This window comes from Argiope bruennichi, chromosome 4 (assembly GCF_947563725.1).
Source record: "Argiope bruennichi chromosome 4, qqArgBrue1.1, whole genome shotgun sequence".
In the NCBI taxonomy this organism is placed as follows: domain Eukaryota; kingdom Metazoa; phylum Arthropoda; class Arachnida; order Araneae; family Araneidae; genus Argiope; species Argiope bruennichi.
The window spans coordinates 79,847,933-79,875,249 of NC_079154.1; the positions used below are offsets into that span (position 1 = coordinate 79,847,933).

At 30.3% G+C, this 27,317-nt stretch overlaps 1 protein-coding gene across 1 annotated transcript in view; it reads left to right on the top strand.

Moving 5' to 3' along the window:
* The first annotated feature begins 435 nt into the window (after window positions 1-435).
* Window positions 436-27,317, top strand: part of LOC129965919 (matrix metalloproteinase-21-like) — a 150,260-nt gene continuing 123,378 nt past the window's right edge. Inside the window, exon 1 of the mRNA XM_056080202.1 lies at window positions 436-658. The gene's annotated coding sequence lies outside the window, so the exon portion shown is untranslated. The remainder of the gene's footprint in view (window positions 659-27,317) is intronic.

Below are 27,317 nucleotides of genomic sequence, written 5' to 3' on the forward strand. Positions count from 1 at the left end.
GAAAATACTCCTTTAAATAATTTACCTAAAATACTTTGCTGAAAAAATAATGAATATTATGTTATACAAGATATTTGATTGGGTATAATCAATAATTATAGTTAAAATGCTGATGGCCAAAGGCTGGTAGAATTACAAATAAATACAAAACACACAAAAAATCCTTTCAGATTACCGGTTTTGTTACTTTTTCTAATTTTTGTCCTTTATTATTTTCCTTCCCCTCACCTAATCTTTTCACTTCCCACCACCATTCAGATAATATCAAGCTAAATGTGTTGACAGGGAAGGCCGGGAATGTGAGTGACTGTGTCATTCCTCCTCTATCTACAACGCCCCCGATTCTGTCCTCCCCTTTCAATGCTCCATACTTATTATCTTCCTTACGCTTTATCGCGGTTGTCAGTCATTCCCTTTTAGAAGTCGACTGAACAATCGGTCGTAATACCACAGATACCGAGCGCCATGTGTCACAGGTCCGTTGTTGTCTAGTTGCCCGCACACAATGGCCAGCGGAATGGACCGAGAACGAGAGTCTGTTACTCGGTGCCGAAAGAGCATCGGATCATGAAGCTGATGCACGGCTGGATGAAAATTGTGAATTATGGATCTGTTTACTATGCAGTGGCTTGTGAAGACCCGGCGAATCTTCGGAATGGTAAGTTATTGCTGGGTGAATCATGTCGGAGATAGTGGTATTGTACTAGTATGTATAAGTATTAAAATGGGTATTTGATTATGAATTATGCGATGGTTTAGTAAAAATGATTTTATAAGGCTTTGAGAAAGAATTTTAAATTCCCTTTCTATTAGATAAGTATCTTGAAATAAGCGTTATCTGCTCTCAAAGTAAGAAATAATAAAAGACAAAGTCCATCAAGGATATGACAATGATCATTTCATAGTTTCAAATATTTTGCCTTCTATAAATGCATTTATGCTGGTAAAAATATTTTTTTCATGTATATTGTGGACTGCGCAGACCCTGTACAAAATATCGCTATCAAAACTTTCTACTGCTTTACATCTTGATTTTATTAGGAATAGGAAGATCCTAGGCAGATTGGTAGGCTGCCTAGGACCGCTGAATTGAGCGCTTCTAGACTACACCCTCAGATAGGTCTATTAAAATATTATTATTTTCATAGCTGCTAAATAAAGAAATGTATAAAAAATGTAAATTCTACGAATTATAAAAAAATGAAATAATATCAACACCTTGTCAAATATAATTGGCCGCTCTCATTATATTTACTTACCTATTTTAGTAATTATGATATCAACTTTCTGCTTAATTTATGTATAAATAATGATATAACGTTGTCACGAGACTTATTAAATAAAAACAAGCACATATCCACAAAATTCTAAAAAAAAAAAAGTTGATATAAGATAAATCATTAGCATGCTGATTAAGTTAAAAAATGAAACTAAATTGACTAGCTACTGTTTCAACAATTAACTTTTATGAATTACCTTTCATATGTCTTAAGTTTGAATAAATCTATTTTACTTTTATCGGAAATGATGCATTTGTTAAATCTATTTGACTTTTATCGGAAATGATGCATTTGTTAAAAGTTTAGGCAGAGTATCCAATATAGCCTATTTGACTTACTTTGCAACTAGATGAAAGTTAAAGATTTCTTTGAAGTAAACAAAATTATATGTATTTCCTAACATGAATTTAAGGATAACAATTTACAACTCTTTTATTCCAGTCACCTTCAAAGACTAACCGGTTCGCCGGGGGCATTAGTTATGATGAATTTTTACGTTTAATCGAGACCGTGCTTCAGTCAAATAATCATTGTAAAACTGTGTTATTTTAATTGTCTTTTGTATGCATAAAATTTCCTAACGGCGAGCAGTTCCATGATATAGTAGCGTTATTAAAAACTCAATTATCTAATTCATCTCTCTTCTAACTTTCAAGATATTGCAAATTCTATTTTTTTGTTCGTCTGTACAGATATTAAGAAGAATTCTTCATCCTTAGCTTTACAAAGGAAGAAAATCGCGTCACTAAATATTTGATGAAACAATTAAAATGATTTTAATTTTAGGTCAACAATTTAATCTGTTTTAGAAAATTGAACAGAAAATATATATTTAAAAATTGTCGAAACATTGAGAAAAAATTGGTGTCGTTAAAAAAGTAATTTTTTAAAAAAAATTTGAAACACTATAAAAACCAGTTTCTGCAATAAAATTTTCGGGAGTTATCTCGGAGAAAAATCACAATTTTGATTAATTATTAATTAATAAAAGTATAACTAATATTTAAAATATTGTCCCAGGTGTACATTCCCAGCCTCCAAGGTATGCATCTGCCATATTTAGTAGATGTAAGTCAAACAATCTGTAGAGAGAGAGCGCGCGCACACATACACACACACAGGGAGAGATTAGAGAAAAATTTAAATAGAGAAGTTGTAATAAATTTCTTCTCCTCGATAAATAAAAACTGTTTTTACGTATATGCTCTTAAAAATATGGAAGTGGTTCATAAATATTATTTGCCTTTTGCGCTAAATATATAGCAAATTATGCGCCATAAGAATTGGGATGCAAAACATTGACTGCAGAGGTCAGGGAAATATATAGAACGAGTCCCCCAAAAAAAAAATACGGATAAGAAGATTCATTTCATATAACTTTTAATTAACATACTGTTATTTTCAGAATATTATTTATCAAGAGGAAAGAAAGGCACAAGATTTGGTACATTATGAAAGAAATCATTTTCAAAAGGCTATATATTAGAGAGCAAGATCTCTATTCATTTTACTGTTCCTAACATATTCTCTATTCAGACATAGACATATAAATAAATTGAAATAAAATATTTAAAAGCAACCTTAATTAAACCATAAATTTAATGAAATGTTCATTTAATTCAATTTAATGAATAATATATCATTTTTTTATTAATTATAATAATATAGCGATTTTAATAATACTAATTTCATATCCTTGTGCACAGGGTATGGAATCTTCAATTTTGTAATCGTTAGAGAGTTGAAACGTGATCAAGAATTACTCCCCCCCAAATAATGGCATATTTTTATGATATTTTTATTTAACGGTTATCGATATTTTTCAAATATTACTATTTTTAAATTCTACAAAACAACATTTTCATATTTCACAATGGATTATTTTCCTAACTTTTACATTTTCTAACTGAAGCTTTTATTATAATTTGAGCTTGCTCACGATATTAGAATAGAGAATGTATTCATACCGTATATTTTGACCTAGGATTGTCAATTTTTTGACTATAAATAGTTTGTTTATTGGTAGAAAACCTTTAATGGTAAATGCTTGAACATATATATTATTTGAATTATATTTGTGTATAATGCATATTAATGTATTTAGTTGATTTATCTTTTATTAAAGTTTGCCAAACATTTTCTTTTATATATATTTAAAACAATTAGGCAAAAGAAAGAACTAGTCTCTAAAGCTGCTCGACCACGAGTTCGATTTTGTCAATTTTCATTTCATGTAAACGCTCGTGACCCCTTGATAAATAATAAATAGTTGCCTATCCCCGAACTGGTTTTGAGAGAAATCCCGAAAGCATTACTTTACTGTGCATATTATATAGAAAAAAAACTATAAGAGTACCCACTTCCAATCACTATATCGATTTCGCTAATTTTTATTTCATTTGAAAGCTGACGTTTAGATACGTCATCAACAGTCGCCAATGCCCCTCGGCCCTTCATTGACTATATGTCTGTGCCTCTTCAATCCCAGTTAACCAACTGATCACCAAGGACGGTTAGTTATTATTTTTACCCACTTTCGTAAAGGGCATTGAAATAATATGTACAACATTTCACAAATTTTCAGGCAGATTGCTAAAATAAAACTGATTGACAATCCCAAACAGATTCCAAACAAAGTAACCAACCATTCTTTGGACTCTCTCACAGTAGTGAAAATATCTTTTCTCGCATCTCACACATACTGAAAGACCTTTTAAAGCACTTCCGGCAGAGTGATGAAGAGGAGGAGTGTAGAAATCAACAGTTCCTCTCGGATCCCATCAGTCCCAGTGTTGACGGACTGGAGCATGAGTTTTCATGTATTGAACACAAGGGCATATACAGCAAAAAATGCTGAACTGATTGTATATGATCTGGTGTTTGTTGTTAGTACAGACCGCATCAGTCTTCGAATGCAGACAAATAACTGATGGAGCATCGGGTATTTATTATGCGGTGATTATGTTTTTCATTTTTACTTCTTTATGGACCGGGTTAACACTCTCTGGTCTGAGTGATTTTTAAAAAAATATTTGAAGAAGAATATTTCACCAATTTTTTTATTACAAATTTCAAATTATTCTTATTCATGATGAAAAGACTATTTAATGTATTTAACTATTTAAATGTACTAAGAATTAATATTTAACTAGAAATTATTGATAAAAGCATGTTGTAAATTTAAAAAATTAAGTTCCTAATAAAAAAAACATAATTTTTAACGCAAAACTTTATGAAGCCTTGAATAAAATCTTGTAATATAATAAATTAAATACAGTAATAGAAAATAAACTTAATTACAATAAACTATTAATAAACTTAATAACTACTTAAGAAATTGAAATACAATAATAGAAAAATTGCAGGGGTATTATTATTCATTTTTATAATAAAGAAATTAATTGCACGGTTAATTGTTTTATACATTAGAGTTATGTTACAATAACACAATACTAATATATGTCACAATTTAAAACTTAAAAATGCTTTATTATAAAAGTCTTCATTTTGGATGTGTTACAAAAACATCAAAGTTGAGAATAAGAATTATTCCATTTCTGTAACCTGACTTTCCTGTCTAATCACCAAAAGTGACTAGTAGGAAATAATTACCTCAATTATTAATTATAATTATTATAGGCTTCCCACTAGTAAATTATTATCTCTTCTCCCCTGCCTACAATACCTACGTATAAAAGGATTATATGAAAAATATCCCCACCTAGTCAGCCGCTTTCCTTTATGTAGATAAAAATAACAGATATTTGGTGTTTGTGAAAACGTGTAGCTGTTAAAGAAAAAAAGGATCAAGAAAATATTCCTAGAAAAAGAAAAGAACAATTTATTATATTTTTACAAGCAGTCTAACAGTAAGTAAAAAGAATCAACACATGTTGTTATAATAAACACAACATTTTTCTGGAAAATTCTTTTTCTGAAATGTTTTTTCTAATTTCGAAAACTGTTACACTCTGCAATGTTTGACGACGAGTCGTTCTTTTTTAGTCCATTTTTACTGTTTAATTGTTACTAAATGGTAGTTTATTAGTAAAACTTTGTTTCAAATCCCTCTAAGATAAGCATTAAGATAACTTAATCCTATTTAAAGGCCTTTGCAGTTAATCCTAATGATCAGAATGATATCAGATTTCTAATGCAGATTGTCGAGGACTTGGGAGATGATAAATAAAAATCTGGCGAAAAATAAAAATCTTGCAAAGAAAGAAAAAAATGATAAAAGCATGTCATGGAATTTAGCTTAATTATATTAATGTCCACTTTGAGACAATGCAAGAACTATTTTAGGACGAATTAATAATCTTGAATTGCGATCAGGTGATAAAGATGACACCTGAGTCGGCATCCACTCTGCAAACTTCCACATCTCACTAGCAGAAGGTCATCTGAACCCGACGGATTTAACATGCTGCAGACCTGCTGGCCGTAGGTCTTTCGGTAGAATTGATTTTCGAACGCAAAGCCCTTCAGCTTTGAAGCCAAGATTTATTACTATTCATATGCAGCCGTAACTAACTTGAAACGTTAGTGTTATACTCATTTTAAATAAATTGTATGGTGAAAATCGAGTATGTATTTTGGAAAATTGTCTTTTACTCGTTCAGAAATATGTTTCGAAATTAGATATAAATCTATAACTTTGTTGCGGAGACACCATGTTAAAGTATAACTTATCTAGTTGACTTTGTTTTCGAATGAATGCGTTTCCATCACAACAGATATAAAAAAACGTAATAATAATAATAAAGCCGAAAGGAAATTCAAATCTTTAATCGACACATCATAACATGATAACGTTTTAAAACTGAGCTGTCTATCTTTATTTTATTTTTTTGTTTTAAATATTTTTGTTTCCTTAATTGTGATACCCTAGTTTGGTTCATGTAATTGAATAATCGTATTTTTTAAAATTTATAATCTAACATCAAGTTATTCATAAACATTATAATTCGAAGCGAGAGCTGCCTGCCTTTTTTTCGCGTTAAAAACCATGTAAAGAGGCTAAGTTACCTCTCTCATACATAAAAGAGGACTTTAGCTATGCTATAAATGCCACAAGTATTCATAACTTAATTTTCGCAGTCCTGTACATGAGCATTTTTTATTTCATAATATAGTGAAGAAAACTAAAAAATGTATTTCAAACGCTTTTTCTTATTAATTGAAACCAAGAATTTTATTTAAAACTATAATTTTAGCAAAAGAAAACATATTAAATTTTATTTATTTAAATAATTTTCGGTTTTGAATTATTGCATTTCCATACATGTAAAAGTATATACCAACAGACAGTCAACCTGTTGACAAATTTAATTCAAAATTTGATGCGCATCTATATTTAAATATTAAACCAAATTTAATTCATTTAGCTCTCCGAATTTTGTATTATCGAGTTTACTTGCTCTTAAAAATACACAAACTTGATTTCTGTAAATGGTTTTCTCTCAGAATTTAATAGAAATTTATAAATGTGGTTATATTTCATTCCTCTATTTCCACGAATTCTTAAGTTATGTTTACAGTTAGAATAGACATAATTCTAAGAGCGTCTTTTTTCGACTAAAAATATGAAATGTGAAGGTTTATCAAAATCTCGCTGAATTTTTGAATTTATTTGGTGATTACAATATTTATTATTAAATTAATTTTTTGGTGATTACAATGTTTTCTCTCACATACCGACACCCTGGTGTGGTGTGGAGAGGGGGGTACCAGCTCAGGTGGTTGTCCTCGCGGTTCAAAATTACGAGGTCCGGCCCAAAATAGCCCTAGTGTTGCTTTACAACGGGATGTTGATATAACTAAACTCACATACCGACAAGTAATGCAGCATAATTTAAAAATATTTTAAGTATTCCACTTTTTCTCTTTTTTTTTTTCATTGCAACATGTTTGCATTGAAGTATTATTATTATTTTAATGAAAAGTGTCTTAAAATGTACTTTAAAATATTTTGGAAAAACTTACTAAAATTAAAGGAAATATTGTATTAATATGATTGAAAACTTTAACTCTCTAAAGTTCTTCAACTTTCTAATATCTGACGTATACAAAGAGAAAATATTGTAATGATCAAAAAATTCGAACAAAACATTTTTGACAAGTCTCCACATTTTAGACCGAGTTCCAAAAACACGGTTTTGGAATTATGTCTGAATATCTTTGTCTGTTTGTGAAACACGATAGCTCAAAAATGCTTTGAGTTAGATAAATAAAATTAAATACATTGATTTACAACCAAATTGCTAGATTTCTATTAAATTTTTAACGAAATCTGTCTGTCTGTACAATTACTATAATTAATTACAAAATGAAAAGATCTAAATGGATGACATTCGGTATACATATTTATCATGTCTGAATGTTTAGCAAATTTGGAGCCAAATCCATCAACAGGTTGACCATCTGCCTATCTGTACTTTCCCATACAAATAAATGCAATATTCAAAAATTGAATGAATGAAATTTGGTATGTGATCTTACGATTACGCAGGTTTATATCAAATTTTGATTTCACTCATTTGGGGAAAAGGTGTTAAAAATACATATTCGATTTTCTTGCACTTATGTATTAACCGCATGATAGCAATTAATTGCCAAAGATGGCATGAAAGTCAGCAAAAACGCCATATTTAAGCCAACGATATTTCATAACTATTGCTCACCAATGCATGCATTTTATGTACAAATACCGATTTTCTCCACTGCACGGCATTCGTGTGTGGAATTCTGAAAATAGAAATCTGAACTCCCGTGGTAATCTATAGCTTTCACAAGGTCCACAGTTTTATACATGTAAAATGGAATATCACTTTACGATAGATTATGAAGGAAAGTTTTCAGGAGACCACTTCCGTTGGTTTTAATTTAAGTGTTGAAAAATGGTATTGACAAAAATTTTAATATTTAAATTAATTTTTTAATTAAAAAATAATAATTAAAAAAACGCTTTTTAAGTGAGTATCTACTACCTACCTCTAGGCTCATACGTCTATCCTGTCCAGTATTTTGCACAATTTTTAATTATTCATATTATATGACTCAAAGCACAGATAGCATTCCCAGATCATATTTAGATATCATATCATGTATAATATATTATGTTATGTGACTTTCATCTTTCATGTTATATGGTCTATATCATGTTAAAATGACTTTTTTTCCGTATTCTAAAAAGTTTTAAAAATGTGGTGATTCAATCAGTTGTTCAATGTCGAATAATTTCGATCATTAAAACATTTTTATTATCTGTAGTGCGTAAGCTGCAATTCAGAAAAATGGCAAATTGCTATATCCAGACAGTTTTGAAAAGTCAGATCTGCCCTTTTATATAGATTAGAATTCTTTGTTTCATTTACGTATAAAATTTTCAAAGCACGCGTCTGACTACGCATGTTACTACCCTCCTCTAAGTAATAAAAATCTGTTGTTGTTCTAGATGTCTTCGAACTATTATCAGCTGTTCAAGTATAGTTGGTTGCGCAACGATGTGTATATTTCTGATGCTGTTTGGACAGTAATTTTTTTCTTCCCACATACGTTATTTAAAATTGTCAATTTTGCGCCCTTCTCATTTTTTTTCTTTACTCTGTAAACAAAACGCGTAGAAAATTGAGGTCATTAAAGGTATTTTAAAGACTTGTGCATGATGGAATGAGTTGAATTCAATGCTTGCATCCTTTTTCCTTAAAAGGAGTTAGTTTTTCTGGACTATACGTCATAGAAATATTTGATTGCGCCAGAATTTTTCCATGCAATGTGAAAAAAATAAATGCAAATAAAATCGAATAAAGTAAACTTATGAACAAGCATGTCACCTATGCAATGTGACAATAAGTAAATAAAATAAAATAAAAGGATCTTCTGAACAAACATGGCTAAAATTATTGGAAAAAATGCGCAGTATTTAAATTCACGTTGACCGTGGTGGCTTAATGGTAAGTTTTCAAGGTCCAGGAGGGAGAAGGCTCCAGATTCAGAACCCAGTTCCAATAAAAAATCGTCGAGTTTGCGGACCTAATGCAAGTTAAATTCGACGTCATAGGCCAAATACTCTCCCATTGATGCGATGTGAAAGTTAGGACAGGAAAGTCCCAATCAGGTGTCGTCCTCATCTCTGATCGAGGTTCAAAAATATGTTAGTCCCAAATTAGCTCTAGTGTTGCTTTCAAATCGGACGTTAATATAATTAAATCACAACAGTGTTTAATTTAATAAGTTTAACATTCCGAATGGTATTAAGTGTTTTAGAAATAGGCTTCGCAATTTTCCTTCATATCAAATGACGAGGAGGCCACCTGAGTTGGTTAATCGCCTTGCTAACTTCCACACCAAACTAACTAATGAACATAAGGAAATAAGATCATGTGTTATTCTAGTCAACTGCGTTTCAATCAAAATTACAAAGGGCGTACCAAAACAGACATGACAATGCTTTAAACCTGAACAATAGTATAACTAAATTAGATTAAATCTCACTTGTGAATTTAAAATGAGACTTAATTCTAATTAAATAATTAAAATTTGTCATTTATACATTTTCGATAGAATTAGCTTTTATTTCCATTTAAAATCTTTGCATAAATAAAAGCCAACAAAATCGACAAAGTATAATTAATAAATTCTAATTATAGAACACGATTAATATTTTGGTCTTTCATATGTAATTCTTTGAATACCTGTTGCTTCTTAAAATAATATGTGACGCAGATTTGTATTCACTATAAAATTATGTTACATAAATGAGATAAAAGTTAAAATATGAACCAGAAAGGTTTCTTAGGGTGCGTCTAGTAAATGAATATTTATGTATTTTTAAGAAAGAATAGAATATTTATAAAATCGTTGTAGTGTGTACTAACCAGTTTGTAGAAGAGGCCTTCTATTGTTTCTTCCTTGACCTTTTGTTTAAACCAAAACACTGGCAGCATATATGGCTCATTCAGACTTTTAATAGATAAAAGCACATGGCAATAGGGTGTAGCCAGGTACATAGATCAAGGTGATCTGTGAAGAAATGTTCGTTTGATAAAGTATTTGGTGTAATAATTCTTTCATCTAATTATGAGTGACCACCACAACGATAAATAATTGTAAAATCAGATGCATTAATTATATCTGCACCTGTAAATCCTGTTCTTAATTACATGTTCCAATGTAGAGGAACAGGATCAAACAGCATTTAATTTGATATGAATATTTCATAGGAATTACAGAGCCAATAAAATTTTAACTCGATTAATCATTTGAAAAATAGACGCTGCATTTATTATTTTATTGAGTATATGAAGATCTAATAGAAGAAGATTTTTGGATATTATAAATCTTTATATTAATAATTTGAAAAACTTATTAATTAAATATTGACTTAGAAGAAATTTGGAAACTTTTGATTCCCAACATTAATAATTCAAAGTACTAACTAATCACAGACAGACTTAGGTAAGATTTTCAGTTTTTATTTTCAAATTTATATACGTACACCACTTGGCGCCAAAAATATTTTTTTCTACATTTTAGTGCCATAGTAAAATTTATTTTTCAAATGTTTTGTTCTTTTAAGATTTATTATTATTATTATTTTACTTGAACTCAAATGCTGAGTACCAAACAAAAGGAAGAGTCCATTAGATAAAAAAATCAAACTGTACCAAACATCACAAGTATTCTTCTCAAGTACAGTTCTTTATTTCATTTTGCGTTTTCTCACTCTGAATCACAAGATATCGCAAAAGAAAAAGGAATATCTGAAAAAAAAAAAAAACCCACTTTCAGTGAAGAGCTGCTAAAACTTCGATAAGTTTGAAGAAGCAGAACTTGAGGAAATTGCCATAATCAAGGGCAAACATGTTCGGTGTCAACTCTTGTTCCTTATCGCTTGTATTTTATCTTATGAAGTTCTTCCGCTGTAGTCCCCACTTTAAGAATTTATCAAAGGATTTTTGTTCCAGACTTCTTTTCGATCAAGCTAGTACAGGATCGCAGAAGAGAGAATAAACTCCGGACGATTTTATTTCCGTGAAGTTCTAATCATGCCCATCATTTTGAAAGTGATCTAAGTCAAGGAACCAATAAATAAATAAAGGAGATTAGAATCTTTAGTTCTGAAACATAGTAACATGATAATGTTTTAGGACCTATTCGTCTATTTTTATGCATAGTCTAAAGAAAATATAGTGATCATCAAAAAATTCGAACACGAAATTTTGATGAATCTTTACCTGTTAGACCACAATGAGTTCGAAAAACGCATTTTTGGAAAATGCCCGTCTGTCTGTGTGAGACAAAGATAACTCAAAACCTCTTTGAGCTAGACAGATGAAATTTGTTAGACGGTCGTTGCGCGAAATTTGCAGATTTTTATACATGTTTGAGTAAAATCTGTTCAAAGAAAGTCCGTCTGTTCGAATGTAAATTAACTCGATAATTACAAAACGATGCGAGCTATATAGATGAAATTAGGTGAACAGGTAACACATTTATTGTGTAAATATCTATCAAATTTTGAGCTAAATCCAACAAGGAGTTAACCGCCCGTCAGTCTATACTTTCAGAAACATGTAAACGTTATCACTCATAAATCCAATTAAATGAATATATCAAATTTGGTATGGGATTTTGTGACTACAAGTATAGCTCTCTGCCAAATTTTGATTTCAATAAGTTGGGTAAAAACAAATAAAGGCGTCTAAAACACAAATTCAATTTTTTAGATATTGTTAACCACATGCCAGAAATAACTGCCAAAAAACTAGCCAAGGATCACACGATAGATTTATTAAAAATGCTAAATTCAAGCCAAGTGTTAACATTTCATAACAATTGTATAGCAGCGTCATGAAATGTATTCCCTGGGAACATCTTTATTAGAGAGTATGAAAGGAAGTTTTTGAAAGACCACTTCCGCTGGTTATATATCTATTTTGTATCTTAGGTGATTCAAAAGTCCGTTAACATTTCAAAATTCGGAATAATGTAGGTAGAGAGGTAAAAATTGACATACATGCTTCAAATGACATGGGGTTATATTGAAAAAAAATTCAAAATTGGGAGAAAATGACAATTGCTTGTCTAAGATGTTGTGCATTGTGGAAGCCCTTTTGACACTCCGAAGGTCTATCTGCTCCCATAATTGCAGTATTTGGAATACCGAAAATCCTAGAACTGTGATGGAAACCCCATTTCATGACATTGGTTGTGAAGTTACCTAAAGTTGCAAGTTTACCATAATTGTCCCACCTCATCACGAATGCTAAAAGACAGCATACGACTACACTTCCATACCATACCTACAGATATACTGTATAGTACCGTTCACAACATTGTTCCTCGACAACAGGTATTGTTGGCGAATGACGCTTGATAAGTTGAGCATTTACTATAAAGACATAATCTTTGCTATAAATCAGTTATTATACTAATTATTGCTTTTGTTATCATATAAAGAGCCATCTATTGACCGTTTTTTGCACCTTTTTTTGTTTGGTTTCAATAAAATCGCATGTCATTTCAAGCATGTGAGTGGATTTTTACCTCTCTACCTATATCATTTTGCAAATTATTGAATTTTCAAATGTCAATGAACCTGTGAATAATCTGATACATTCTTAATAAAAGCAAAGATTATCTGCATGTAAGACGTGCATTTAATGCCGTCGCAATGCACGTGAGTACTTGCAATTATTAAGAAGTACAAAACATACTTAAAGATATTTTTTTAATTAATTAAAATTAGAGAAAAAAAATTGCATAAAATACAATGTCACTGAAACCTAATTTTTGAAATTTTAATATAAAGTAAAAATAGTTGTTATACAATAATATAATACTTTGAAATTATTGACGAAAGAATTTAAATAATTTCGATTGATTTTTAATTAAAATACGAATAACATTTTGGAAATCTCTTTCTTATTGAGCATCGACCATCAAAGAAGTGCCTATTTCCAAGATTTGGTAGTTCTGGAACGAATAATCTGTCCTGTAGGAGATTTTTCCCGATTTTTATTACTTTATGTCGCAGTTTCCAGATTGCAGATAATCTTATTAACATTCATCTTATTAAAAATTGAGTTTATCTCATATTTTATAATAAATTTGTTCTTCATGGTAAGTACTTATATGAAAATTATAGAAACTCAACTGTTAAATTAAATTAATCAAATTATGATTAATTGAAACTAGGAGGAAAAACACATAACAATAATCAGTTTTTTATAAATTCATTTCAATTTTTTTCATCATAAAATTAATAATAATTGCGAATTTTAATATTTTGAAACCTCTTTCTGTAAAATTTTAGAATCTGACCGCGAATTTCGGAAGGTTGGTTGAGTGGAAATGTAGATTATAGTGAACAAAATCTCTCTCTCTTTTTCTCTCTCTGTGTGTGTGTGTGAAACAATGAAATAAATAAAAAAATTCAGAAACAATGAAATATTACTATTTTAAAAAGTTGAAAACAATATAGAAGTTTAAAAATTATATTTTGTCATTGCTTTTATTATTTTTCATCAGACAGATTCATCTGCATTAGTCGTAATAAAGGCAAATTTAATTTTAGGTATATTAAAAATTAGAAAAGAAATTTCTTCCGAAACTAACGTTGTAAGAAAATAAATCAAATTAATCTTTTTTTCTTCATATAAATTATAAGAAAACTTGGAAAGTGATTGTTAACAAAAAAGACTAGAATAACCTAGGACATTCTATTCAAATTTGAGACTTTATTTTTTATTTTTATTTTTGGATCAGGAATCGAAAAGCAGGATTGACTGAATTGTTTTTAATATGTCTGATTATTTTATACGTATACAAATAGTTAAGAATTTAAAATTAATTTTCTAACTTTTTTAACTTTTAATCTGTGTACTGCTTTTAGGGTAACTTATTAATTCACAAATAAAATTTTAAAGAAATCAGAGACAAGCATTCAAAGTCCGATGCTGTCTCGGATAAGCTGGTTTTAGTTTGGATTAGTTTAGCTCTGGAATTTAGTGGCCCAAGAATTATTATTTAGTCATGCTACACTATTATTTAGATATTATTTAGTCATGCTGAGGTAGTTTGGTAAAAAATATAAGATCAAGACGGAATTAAGAGCCAGAAATTGGGATGTCTGCTCATTTTTTTTTAAATTGAAACACGTGACTGTACAAATCTACACACAACGGACGTAACGCCGCGGTGGTCTGGTGGTAAGGTCTCGGCTAGTGAGCTGTAGGGTTTCAGGTTCGAGACCCTATTCCACTGAAGAACCTTCATGTAAGGGGGTCCGTTGCCGTTAAATCCGTCAGGGCCAAACACCCTCCCACTGCTGTGGAGATGGGGTGCCAGCTCATGTGTCGTCCTCGTCATCTGGCCCAGGTAAAAAATTACGAGATGCGTCCCAAGATAGCTTTAGTGTTGCTTTAAAACGGGACGTTAATGTAACTAAACAAAATGGACACGGTTTAATATTCACAGGAAATGCAATACTAAACTACTATTTATTACACAAATAGGTAATATTCTATGTATAATACAAAAAGAAGTTGGTGAATAAAACTCTTTAAAATCTAATTGTTTTCGAATTTATTTTTGTCCAATTTTACCAAATGAAGTATTTATTTATAAATAAAAGAAATATCAAGAAAATATTGAATGTTTTATTCAAAAACGGGACAAGTGTAGCAAGTTTTTCCTAGTTAAACCCCCTCAAAAATAGAGACTTTTATTAACCCGAATGCCGTGATCATTTTAGCTTTTCAAAAACAGAAGAACTAGAAAGATCTGGGATTTAACTTTTGAAAGTCACCCTAGCATGGATGGTACTTAGTTTCGATCTAAAATTTGATTTCATCGGCCCTTTTTCGAAATTTTTCAGCATATTAATTCGTGTGCGATTTCAACATATTGATTGGTGTACGATTTCAGCATATTGATTCGTGTACGAATAATAACAAAAGAAAAAAAATGTTAATGTTTAATTTAGACGAGAAAAGTTGCGAGAAATAATTTGGTATGGGGCTACCATGAATGTGAAACAAAACACTTCTATTAAATTATTCAGATAAATTTTCAGATCTGAAATTAAAAAACAATAGAAGAACCGATCCAAAACAAACGTACATGATACAACATAAAAAGGCTTGAAAAATGTGGTTTTTGTTGCAAAAGAAGTGGAAAACGAGATTTGAATAAATATGATTTCATAAACCTATTGAAAGAAATACTTTTCGACCAGTTTCTAAAGTTAATGAAATCGACGTGTGCAATGAGGCAAGCTTCTTGAATTTAACAATGATTTCATTATTTTTTCTAAGTATTAAAGAATCGTATTAATGAAAGTGTCTGAAGATTTCGCAACGAAATTTGGCATCTTGACAAATGACGCACTGCATCTTTTCGGGTCATGATGAAGTTCGAACTTTGAGGTACCGATAGTTTCAAGCACATTCTAACTACATAGTTACGACAACTAATTTTTATAAATTGTGTTAAATGCATAACAAACTAATATTCTTTTAAGTACAGATATTTAAGACTTGCTGAAATGTAATATCAACTTTTCTATAATCATAGTTAGAATTGTGTGTCCTTCAAATATATTTTCAGTCTTCAAACGTTGCATTAATGATGATGTCGTGTTGGCGTTAAAGCGGAAGGAAGGGTGCAGTAGCTTCTGAGGATAAAGACCCCTGAGCACCCGAGGGCAGAAGGCTGACTTCTAGCTCATATGAAGATGACGCTCACACACTCGCTTGCACAACTCTTTTTCACGGGGGGTTCTTTCACACATGTCCCAGATAGAACACAGGGGGAAGAACAACCATGCCCGACCCGGGACTTGAACTCGGTAAGCTCAGATCGCAGAGAAGACGCGCTACCCTTTAGCCAGGACACCGTCAAATGGTGCTATATATTATATTTATTAAGATTTGCCCTTTACTGTGTTTTATTCTCAATAATTCTACTGAATTTATCGAAAATTATTTATTTATCCAGGATAATGCTTATTTTTCTTTCAGTTTATAAAGCTGATTATAAAATCTGCTCTTTTACAGCAACGGAATTTTTTTTTTTTTTTTTTTTTTTTTTTGTTATTTGTAATAAATTGTTTCAATTTGCTGCTTGTTCTTGGATCCTCATTTTTCTATGGCTTTCTAATACATAGTTTCGAATTGGCTTTTTATATATTGTCGCGTGGATGAAGTTAGCGTAGATAAACCATGTGTTAACTGAAGTTAAAGAGAACTCTCGCTAATCTCAACTCGAGACTTTATTCAAGGAACTAAACCTTACATCTATTTTTATCTTCATATGTTTACATGTCCATGTGCACGAAAAACAGTTTTTGGAATTATCTTTGTTTGTGACTGCACAATTTGGAAGCGGAATAAACCAAAAGAATGACAATTAGTATATGGTTTTCACACTTGGATTTTATATTTATATTACATTCTGGGTTAAAAATAAAGAGAAGTGTGTTAGTCTCTATAACCGCTTATGTACATTGTGAACATGATAATTTAAATGTATAATGAAAAAATAGAATGAATTTTTATGTATTGTTTTATTATTACAATTGCAGATATAAATCAAATTTTTAATTTTGGCCAGATAATAGAAATATTTTTCCAATTACGAAATATTTATAAAGTAAATGAGAGTAATTTTGACTTAAAATGATGAATTTAACATTAAATAGGCACATGTGCTATGATATACATATGTAGATGTTTATGCTTAACTATATTAACATCCTGTTTTAAAGCAACACTACGGCTATTTTGGGACAGAATGCCGAAATTTTGAATTGCAGTCAGATGACGAGGACGAGACACCAGGCTTCCGCGCCATACCATAAGGGGGCGGGGGGCGTTTGGCCCCGATTGATTCAGCGTGCATCAGGCCCGCTTACACAATGTCTCTTCGGTGTAACCGGGTATTGAAACTGAAACCCTCCGGTACCGAAGCTGAGACCTTACCACCAGGCCTCCGTGATCTATATATATATATATGTAGAAATTAGGATTTAAAACCGCAATTTTTCAACTTCGTATCTGAGCTTTTATTACCATGACGACTCATAAAATAATTCGGGAATATCAGCTAAATACTGGAAAACTTCCTACGTTTTCCTTACATTTAAAGTAATCGACTGAAAATATTTTTTTCCTTATTGAATCTGAAAGCCTTAATTCAAAACGTCTTTGAAATATTACTAAAAGTTAAAGAAAAGTGCTATGTATTGGTTCTATGAATCGATGAAGCCTGTGACCTCCCGCTTTTGAATCCTCGATTTGTCATTCGAATCTATAAAAAAAGCCGAGGAATTTTAGCTAAGTAATTCAAAATCTGTGACGTCTTCCTTGCATTTTTTTTTCCGTAGGTGAAAATGAAAATCTTCCATTTTGTACTGTCTTAAAAATCAAAGATCAATGTTTCAAATTTTTTCAGTGATTAAAATACGAAATACTTACAATATCTGTCTTAATTTTGATCCAATATATATTCTTATGCAAGATTTTAGAAAACCATGCTGCTGTCATAGTATGCTAACATGTTTCATAAAGTCAAAAAGAAAAAGACACGATTTTTATACTTTTGCACCACATTTATTTAAATAAAAAAAGACACTATCAGGTATTTATGCATCTTTAGCAAAAAAAACACATGACTGCCCAAGAAATGAAGCCTGATGAAAGCTAAAATCTGAGATTCCACACTTTTGAATCCTTGACTTTATTGCAGTGCCATAGAAGCGCAAAAAAGAATCCAGGGACTATAAGTATTTATAAACTTTCGACGAATTTCTTTATTTTCTTTTTAAGAAAATGGAAAATTTTCAGATTTTTACTGGACCATAGGAAAAAATCAGTATTCAATAATTAAATATTCCTTAAAAATTTCATTTAGAAGAAAGGGTAATTTATTTGTAAATAATAAAACTGAAAGATCTTAACTGCATGGTGATTAATGCCGGGTTTACTCTCGGGCAGTTATAAAACGGCTAGTAGGCAGCGCATGCGTAGAAAGGCCGAAAAATGCTGTTCGGTCGATGGCAAGTAATCGTCCCACCGGGACAGCAACATGCCGCTGCATTGTATTTTTTTCTTATTGCGTATGCCTTTTTAGAATTTGGCGGTATTTTTGGCGTGAAAAAAATTGATGATGAGAGAGTGATGATTTCTGGTGTGTGTGTGTGTGTGTGTGTGTGTGTGTTTCATTTTAATTGCCCTTTTCTTTCTAGTTTTCCAAATCTAGGTATGTTGACCTTTTTTTTATTTTACCATGTTTCTTTGTGTAAATATCCATCATTTGAATACGATACACAGTGAAATTCATTAAAGGAAAAAAAAAAAAATCAGGGACGCCAAAACGACAATTTTTTAGTCAAGCATGGAATGCCTGAACCTATCTTGCGAAATTGTGGCAAACATAAATTAGTCCTTTTCTGCGCATGCGCTGCCTACTGGCCGAGTGTAAACTAAGTACAAAAGCATAAGGTAGTATATGAGTTTCCAGGAGATCATACTCTTGGAATAATACTTGTATGTATTTTTGCTTGATTCAGTGAAAAAACCGGCCATTATTTTTACATTTTTCATAATGACTTCTTTCCTATCAGATCATTAGAAAGACGAGCATCTTTTGTAAAAGAACACTTGAATTCCAAGAAAAAAAATGAATGATGACGAATTCGCCCTTCACGAAGAACAGCGTTGTTCAATGCGTGATGCATATGAATCTTTGCATGAGATATACATGGAATTGACGAAGCACAATGCAATAGCGAAAGATTCCTACAAATATTTAGAAAACCTTTATTTAGGCATTTTCCATAATGATATGATTTTGCAACCAATTGTTATATTGACCTTTAAAGTTAAGCTGCAATTTTATCGATATTATTTGGATGTTTTAGAAGAAGGTTTATTCGAAATTTCGTGTCAACTGCATAGGCTGGAAATGTTTATAAATGGCTCAACAATTTTTTCATTCCATCAGTTTACTATTACGGAAGTGAAAATTAAAGACATAATTCAAAGTTGGTTAGCTATAATGACAAAATTCAGGGAGCATATGGAGATGTATTTTCCTGAACTTGACGGATGGACTGAATAAAAATGATTGGTCCAGTTTTCACTGATACAACGCTTGATACATATAACAGGGTTGTATTTCTCTCCAATAATGAGTGGAGCTTTTAACAAATCATTTCGAATTTTTCTCATATTGTAATTTTCATTTATACTTTTAGCATGTTTTAAGCTTTGTTACATTTGTTAAATTGTAATGTTTACGAAGAAAATAAATAACTTTTAACTGACATTGCTTGTTAAAACGCCTAAAAATTTTTTTGCATTGTATTTACCAATTATTCATGATTTTATGGAAATAAAAAATTTATACACTTTCTACAAGTGATAATGAGAGCATTAAAGGCTTTTATCTCCAAAAAAAAAAGACTATGTTTTAATATTTCATATTTGTAGAAAAGATTATTTTTAGTTACATATTGATTGTAATTCCAATTTGTTTTGGGTTTACAAATGAAAATATTCAGATGGTTATATTACGGATTTTTTTTTTATTTGCATGCTGCATAAATTTCTTATATAAACTTTTCTGATAAATTCAAATTTGCATGCTTAAATTAATCTGGAATCTCTTTTTAACAGCTTTTCGCGAAATATTAATTAATAATTAGAATTACTCTTCTGGTATCATTCGAATTCAGTGTTATTCCATTTTCTGTAAATTCTGCCTATTTTCCATTGCTATTCTACTTCTTTACCCAACGTTTCTGGTACAATCTAGTATGCATACAATTATAATCTTTTTCCTTAAAACTTTGTTTACTTTCGTTTTAAAGCGATGGTTAGGATATGATCTTTAAATGTTATAATTTTGATAAGAAAAGAAATAGAAAAGGGATTTTTGTAATTCTCTTACTCTTCACTTTCTTTGCCATTTCTTTAGGGATTATTTCTTAAAATTTGATTGTCACTATGTAATCACAAATTATTTTGTAAAGCAGTTGCAAATTTGTTACTTTAACTTTTAAGAAAGCATAGATATCATTTTACTCGAAGAGCTTTTTAAACTGTCCTTTAAATAATTCCGAAGTCTTGATAAATTACCAAATGATATTTATAGATTTGAGTTAGTCTTTTGTCCTGTTAAACTTAAGATAACCTGAAAACCACAATATGTCGTTTCTGTTTCCTCTGCTTGGGTGTTACAAATGGTTAAATTAAAGGATCCTAAAATGGACTATTTAAGCTTAATAACAACATTTCACCAGTAAAATATGTCATTTTAAAACCGTCTGTCGATTAGTAGATTAAAAACAACTTCTTTAAGTTGTCTTTAACCTACTAATCAACAATCAACTTCTTTAAGTTGAAAATGTTGTCTTCCACTTGGAATTGTCTTGGATACCACTATGTAGTTTTTTTCTCCTGAATTAGGATTAAGAGTTATAAAATGAGTATAGATTTTTCCTGAACAGAAAACTCTTAGGCTGTAAATCAAATCGAAGTCATACTACTATTCCGTAGACGGTCGTGTTTCTTCAATTATGGAAGACTTGATGCTGCTAAATTAATAATAAACTGGGAATGATTTCAATCTGACCTTTCCATTATAGCAATATAGTCAATTGTAAAAACGACTTCATTTAGCTTAAAAAAGTAAGACCTTAATATACAAGCATATAATGCAGTTTGAACTTAAATATAATCTGATGTTAACTGAGTGGTAACATGTATTCGCTATCGAATCTATGTTTTCGTTTTGAACTTTTTTTCACCTAAGGCAAGTATAATATTAGTCAACTGTCAATCTCTTTTAAACTAAAAATATGCTAATTTATTTTAATAAACTTCCTATAATTTTGTTGCAACACTCGGTAACAGATAGTCTATTAACTTAAAAAATACGAAGTTAGCAAAGCTTCTGTGCTGTTCGCTTGATTCGAATATCGTTTAGATATGTTCTTTCCTTAATGTTTTAGTTAAGCACAGACAAATTTTTCATCCCTGCACTTAAAAACTTTAACCTGTCCTAAAACCACTATGCATTTAAAACATTTTTAATATTATTTTTCGGTAATACTGAGAATAAACGATTCCAGCAAGAACAGTGATTATGCAAAGGGATCAAAGATACTTTTTTTTGAATTAAATTTAGCACTTGCGGTGAAAAGATGATTGGCCTGGATAAATGGATGGCGAATCAGCCATTTCTGATTATAAGCGGCAGTTGGTTTGGTGATGAAAACTAATAAAAAATATTTTTTTTCTTAAATAATAAAATAGTTTTTCACTTTGCAGCTAATTCTTAATTTCACTGCACCTTTATGTGGTCATAAATGATATGATTTCTATTTACAAAAGGCCAAGTTTATCAGTCCGTAAAGTCAAGTTACAGATATATATTTTGCAAGATAGCTACGTTATCTTCCAATCAAGATTTTAATCGGATAATAATTTGACGATGAGTTACGTAACTTGGCAGTGTGAAACCAACGAAAGATTTCTCTGTAGGAAGTTAACATTTTGCTCTCTTTAACGGTTGTTGTTGCTTATACCCCTTGGATTGAACGCTAATTCAAACCGAGTCCAAAGGATCGGGGAAAGAGGGATGTAGTAGCTTTTGAGGGTAAAAACCCCTGAGCATGCGATGACAGAAGTCTGACTTTAGCTCATATGAAGATGACATTCGCACACTCGCTTGCACACCCCCTTTCTACAGGGGGGGGGGAGGCTCTTTCACAAACCTCACATATAGAACACAGGTAAAGAAAATCATTCCCGAACCAGGACTCGAACCCAGGACGCGCAGATCACGAGGAAGACGCACTAACCCTAGGCCAGGATGGCGGCCTCTTTAACGGTAAAATTAAAAGTACAAATAATTTTTTTTTCACATTACGTCTTTAACACAATAAAATTTAGCTGCGTTAGTGGTTTCATATCGTCAAAGTCTGCTACTATACGCCATTTAATTTATGATATTACAATCTAGAACCGCAGTGGCTTGGTAGAAGTCTTTCGATTTCGATTTCGTGAATCAAGGGTTTGAGATGCAAATCCACCAAAGATCAATCTTTGTTTGGGTCTTTAAGTTTGTTGAATCCATCATAAAACAAATATTCTCCTATTGGTATAATGACAAGAATTTAAGAGGGAGCTGCCAATCCTACTCTTCGTGTCAACCATGATAAAGAATTACGCAGATTATTATAAAATTGTTTGCTACAAAACGAGATATTAATTTGATGTTGTCTATTGTATTTTGTGGTAGCGCAACATAATAATAATTGATTTGGTATTCTATCTAGCATAAGATAAGCATCATTATCACATGATTTAAAAGATCGCGTCTATCTAGTTTGGTTACACATTGTAAAGATCTTTTAGTATAAAATGGCCATCAGTGTCATGTGGATTAAAAGATCATGTTTTTATTCTTTATAGTATGGTTCTATATTTAATGGTATTTTATCTAGCATAAGATAAGCATCATTATCACATGATTTAAAAGATCGCGTCTATCTAGTTTGGTTACACATTGTAAAGATCTTTTAGTATAAAATGGCCATCAGTGTCATGTGGATTAAAAGATCATGTTTTTATTATTTATAGTATGGTTCTATATTTAATGGTATTTTATCTAGCATAAGATAAGCATCATTATCACATGATTTAAAAGATCGCGTCTATCTAGTTTGGTTACACATTGTAAAGATCTTTTAGTATAAAATGGCCATCAGTGTCATGTGGATTAAAAGATCATGTTTTTATTCTTTATAGTATGGTTCTATATTTAAAAGACATTTTTGAATAATGATCGATCTTTTAGCATAATTTGGGTATCAACGTCACTTGGCTTTTTAAAGACCTTGTCTTTTTATATAGTTCAACATGAATAGATCTTCTTTGAGTTATGGTCTTTAAGCATAAGGTGGATATTAATGTATTTAAAGGCCATATCATTTAATATAGTTTTCTGTTTAATATATCTTTTTGAATAATGAAAAAATTTTATATCTAAATAAGTCTCGCATTTAATAGATAAATTTTGTACAGCTCTTGTTTCGACTTTTCCGTTTAATTATTTATTTCCAAAATAAATTTGCCCTCTACTTATTGATTTGATTTTCTCGCCATTAGATAAGTTTTAGTGCAGAATAACTTCAGTATAAAGAACGGAAAATATCTCCTATTATAAAATTAAATTAATTAATTTAATTAATAATTTAAAAATTCAATTTCTGCCTTCATCTGTGGAGGATTCAGCATATTTTTTGTGAATACCGTCAGAAAAAAACGGTCATATAACGAAAACATGTTTGATTTAAATTGTTATGTTTAAAAGTATAAGGTTAATTACTATTAGCGTTAAACGGCAAAAAGGCTTAATTATTATTGAGGTATAAAATGTTGAAACTTGTCTATTATAATGCTATGCATTTCTCATTAAAAATATTATTTCACTTTTTGAATATTCCGGAAATATATTGGACTAAAGAAAAAATTCTCAGATAGTTGAAATGCATGCAGAATCTGATCTTTGAGAGGATAAAAGAAATCAATATCGAACATTCACTGCATCTCAAGAGCATTTTTCAAAATGACAGTCGTACCGCATTCCACTTCAAAATCATCTATGACATTTCCTACGTACAACTGAAACGCTAGAAAGGCATTGTCTGAAATACTCAAATTTGAAGAATTTCGTAAAAGCTTTGCTCATTTCTCAAAATATAACCGTTTGCTGGATTTTTGCTGAAGGAAATTTTCTTCGAATTCTGAGCGGGAATTCCATTTCTTAAGGTCAGAGCTGCTAAACGGAACTCATTTCTGTGATTTGCTTAAAATAGCGCAATGAGGAAAATTAAAGCACCATAAAGACTGCAAAAATGTGATGATTTTAATGTGTTATTGTTATTCAAATAAATAATGTAGATCCGCATTCTTATTTAAATCAAGAACTTGTATTTTATTGTTTTTGTCTGTTGTAAATTTGTTGCATAAACAATGCGTTTGCTCATCATAAACGTGTTTTAAGTACTAGTTATGTGCGTATCACTTTAATCGTACTGCATAAAATCGCTGTTTAGATTAACGGAGTTCAAGAAGTACTGAAATTTTTTTGGCAAATATTTTTAATTAAAAAGACCATGCCTTGGATTTTTGATAAAGTATTCTGATTTATACATGCAAATAAAATTAACATTAAATATTTTTTTAAATATTATCTCAAATTAATAAAAAATGACTTACAAATATTAATGAATACATGCAATAGTACTTTTTGCTTTGTATTCACTGTATAAAACTTTTAATGTGTATTGAATAAAATCTCTGTAAAGAAACGCAAATAATTGTCGTAATATCTTGAAATATTATACTCGTTTTATCGTTACTATAAATAGACTAGCAACAAAATTACTCGGATTAAACTGGACTCTAGGCAATCTGGGTTTCAAACTACTTCCATCTGATGAACCCCTTTCCCTCTCTTTAATGCCTAAAACATCTAAAAAATTAGAGAAACTGATTACTTTAGAGTATTCCATTTTTACCTATTATTAATGGCAAGCTTAGTTATAAAGGGAAAACTACTACAACGAGTAATTAATTATTTACATATATCTGTTCACATTACCATGCTGTCGTAGCAATATTATATAAGTAACAAACGTTTATATGTAAAAACTGTTTTGTGAAAAAAAATCCTTTAATGGAATTAAATTCTAGTAAGTAACCAGCAGTTTGAAAAAATATATATTAAAACGTTAAGATTTAAATTATTTTATCTATAAATCTATTTTATTAATATTTTTTTTAATTTATCTAAATTTTTATTGTTATATATGATGCTGCACATTTAGAAATATTTAAACAATGATAATGGTCTTTGGTTCTGCTAGCCGTGATTATTTGTTATAAAAATTTTCAATTAAATCTTTTACATGTAATTAACTCACAACTTACTCAAAATATCAGTTCTTTCTCAACAAAGCATTTTTGAACTTCTCCGTTTGATGGATTTGAACTTTTATAGAAATCTTACTTATACTCCTAGCATTATGTGTCTCCGTGTCATTTCGTTAAAACTATTATTCATTATAGCATTTCACTTAAAATTTGAAGTTTAATTTTAAATGGAAAGTAATTAAACTTCTTATCCAATAAAATGTTTGCTGAGTCGAAGTCTGTTCATAAAAATTTTATATGTAAGAATGAAATGTAGAATCATTCGGAGTAATATATAATGGTTTATTCAGTAAAAAATTCTTTGATTTGATAAGAAGATCTAGTTTAATCTTTTACACATAACTAAATCCTGTATGAGTTACTCAAAATGTCATCTCTTATCAAAGCATTTTTAAACTTCAAATTTTCGTAGACATGTATGATCAAACAAACCAAAATTTTTAGCCAAAAGAGATACACTACTAAACATCCAAATATGTTTAAAAAAAAACAGCCCTTAGAATTTAAAAATGGGCTAACTTTAAATGGAGTAACTTAAACAACTAGTAAGTTGTTTCCTTCTGAAGTAAAATCGCATTTTGTATATAATTAAAAAGTTTCAAGAGTTTTATTGAAAATGTGGTTTAAATGCAAATTTACTCAATTTGAACATATAAGCCATTTTTTTAATGTATTAATCATCAACAAATGAAGAAAACTCAAGAGTGAAATATTTAAAGCAAAAATGGAAATATTGTTATAAAATATGTTTTAAAGCATCTTTAAAAAATTAATTAAAATGATATTTTTAAAAAACGCCAATTAAATTACTATAATTGAAAAAAAATAATTTTTGAATTTTAATATGTTGAGAAAAATTTTTTTATGCTGATATATTTTCGAAAGTTAGAGCAAAAAAAAAAAAAAAAAAAAAAGCAATAAAATATCCATTTATTTCTGATTCATACAATTTTCTAGTTAATGTTTTTTTAAAAAAAAAATCTCTCCAAAATACCCTGGGGCCGGTGGTCTGGTTGTAAGGTCTCGGCTTCGGAACCGGAGGGTTTCAGGGTCGTGTCCCGATTCCACCGAAGAACCGTCGCGTAAGGGGATCTGTTGTACGTTAAATCCGTCATGACCAAACGTTCTCCTGCTGGTGTGGTGTGGTGTGATGTGGAGAAGAGGGTGCCAGCTCAGGCGTCGTCCTCGTCATCTGACCACGGTTCAAAATTACGAATTCCGTCCAAAATAGTCCTAGTGTTGCTTTAAATGGAACGTTAATATAAATAAAACCAAAACCAAAACCAAACTCCGAAATACCCATTTCTACTGTAAGGAGTGTGTTGAAATGCGGTAGTTCTAGCTTTAATGCTTTCTCCAGTAAAGTATCGGCATATTCATACTGAAAGAGAAGGCATGCATTCTCTTTAAATATTAATTCAGATTTTCGGTATTAATAAAGCTGCCTTTTGTAATTAACATCATTAAATAACCATTTCCCTTAATCATACTTCATTGTCGAAAGATTTCAGAGAAAGTGTTACGCTCTAAACATATGCAGCAGAGAGTTTACGTCTAAAATGTTCGATGACTTCAAATAATAAAAACAACAAAACAAATTTAATAAAATTTTAATTTTTTTCATAAGAATAAAGGTAGATTTTTTTAGCATAATTGTTGATTATTTTTTTTATTTTTTAACTTTCATTTTAATTAATTCTGAAGAATCTTGTAATTAATCCTTCTCAAATTCATTACCAGGTGGCGTCCCGTGTAGAAAATCAAAATGTCATTAAATAAATAATTAATAATTAATTTCTGAAAATATTAAAATAGTATTTTGCCATCGAGAATACATAAACAAATTTTGCAAATTAGAAAGTAAGTAATATCGAATTCACAATTCTTTCTTTATAAACATGAAACAAGTAAAGTGTATAAAATAATAAACCAAAAGGTATTAGAGAGAGAGAATATCAGTTAAATAGATTAAAATTTAGATAATAAATTCAATGATATCTTGTACATACAGATTGAACCTATTTGT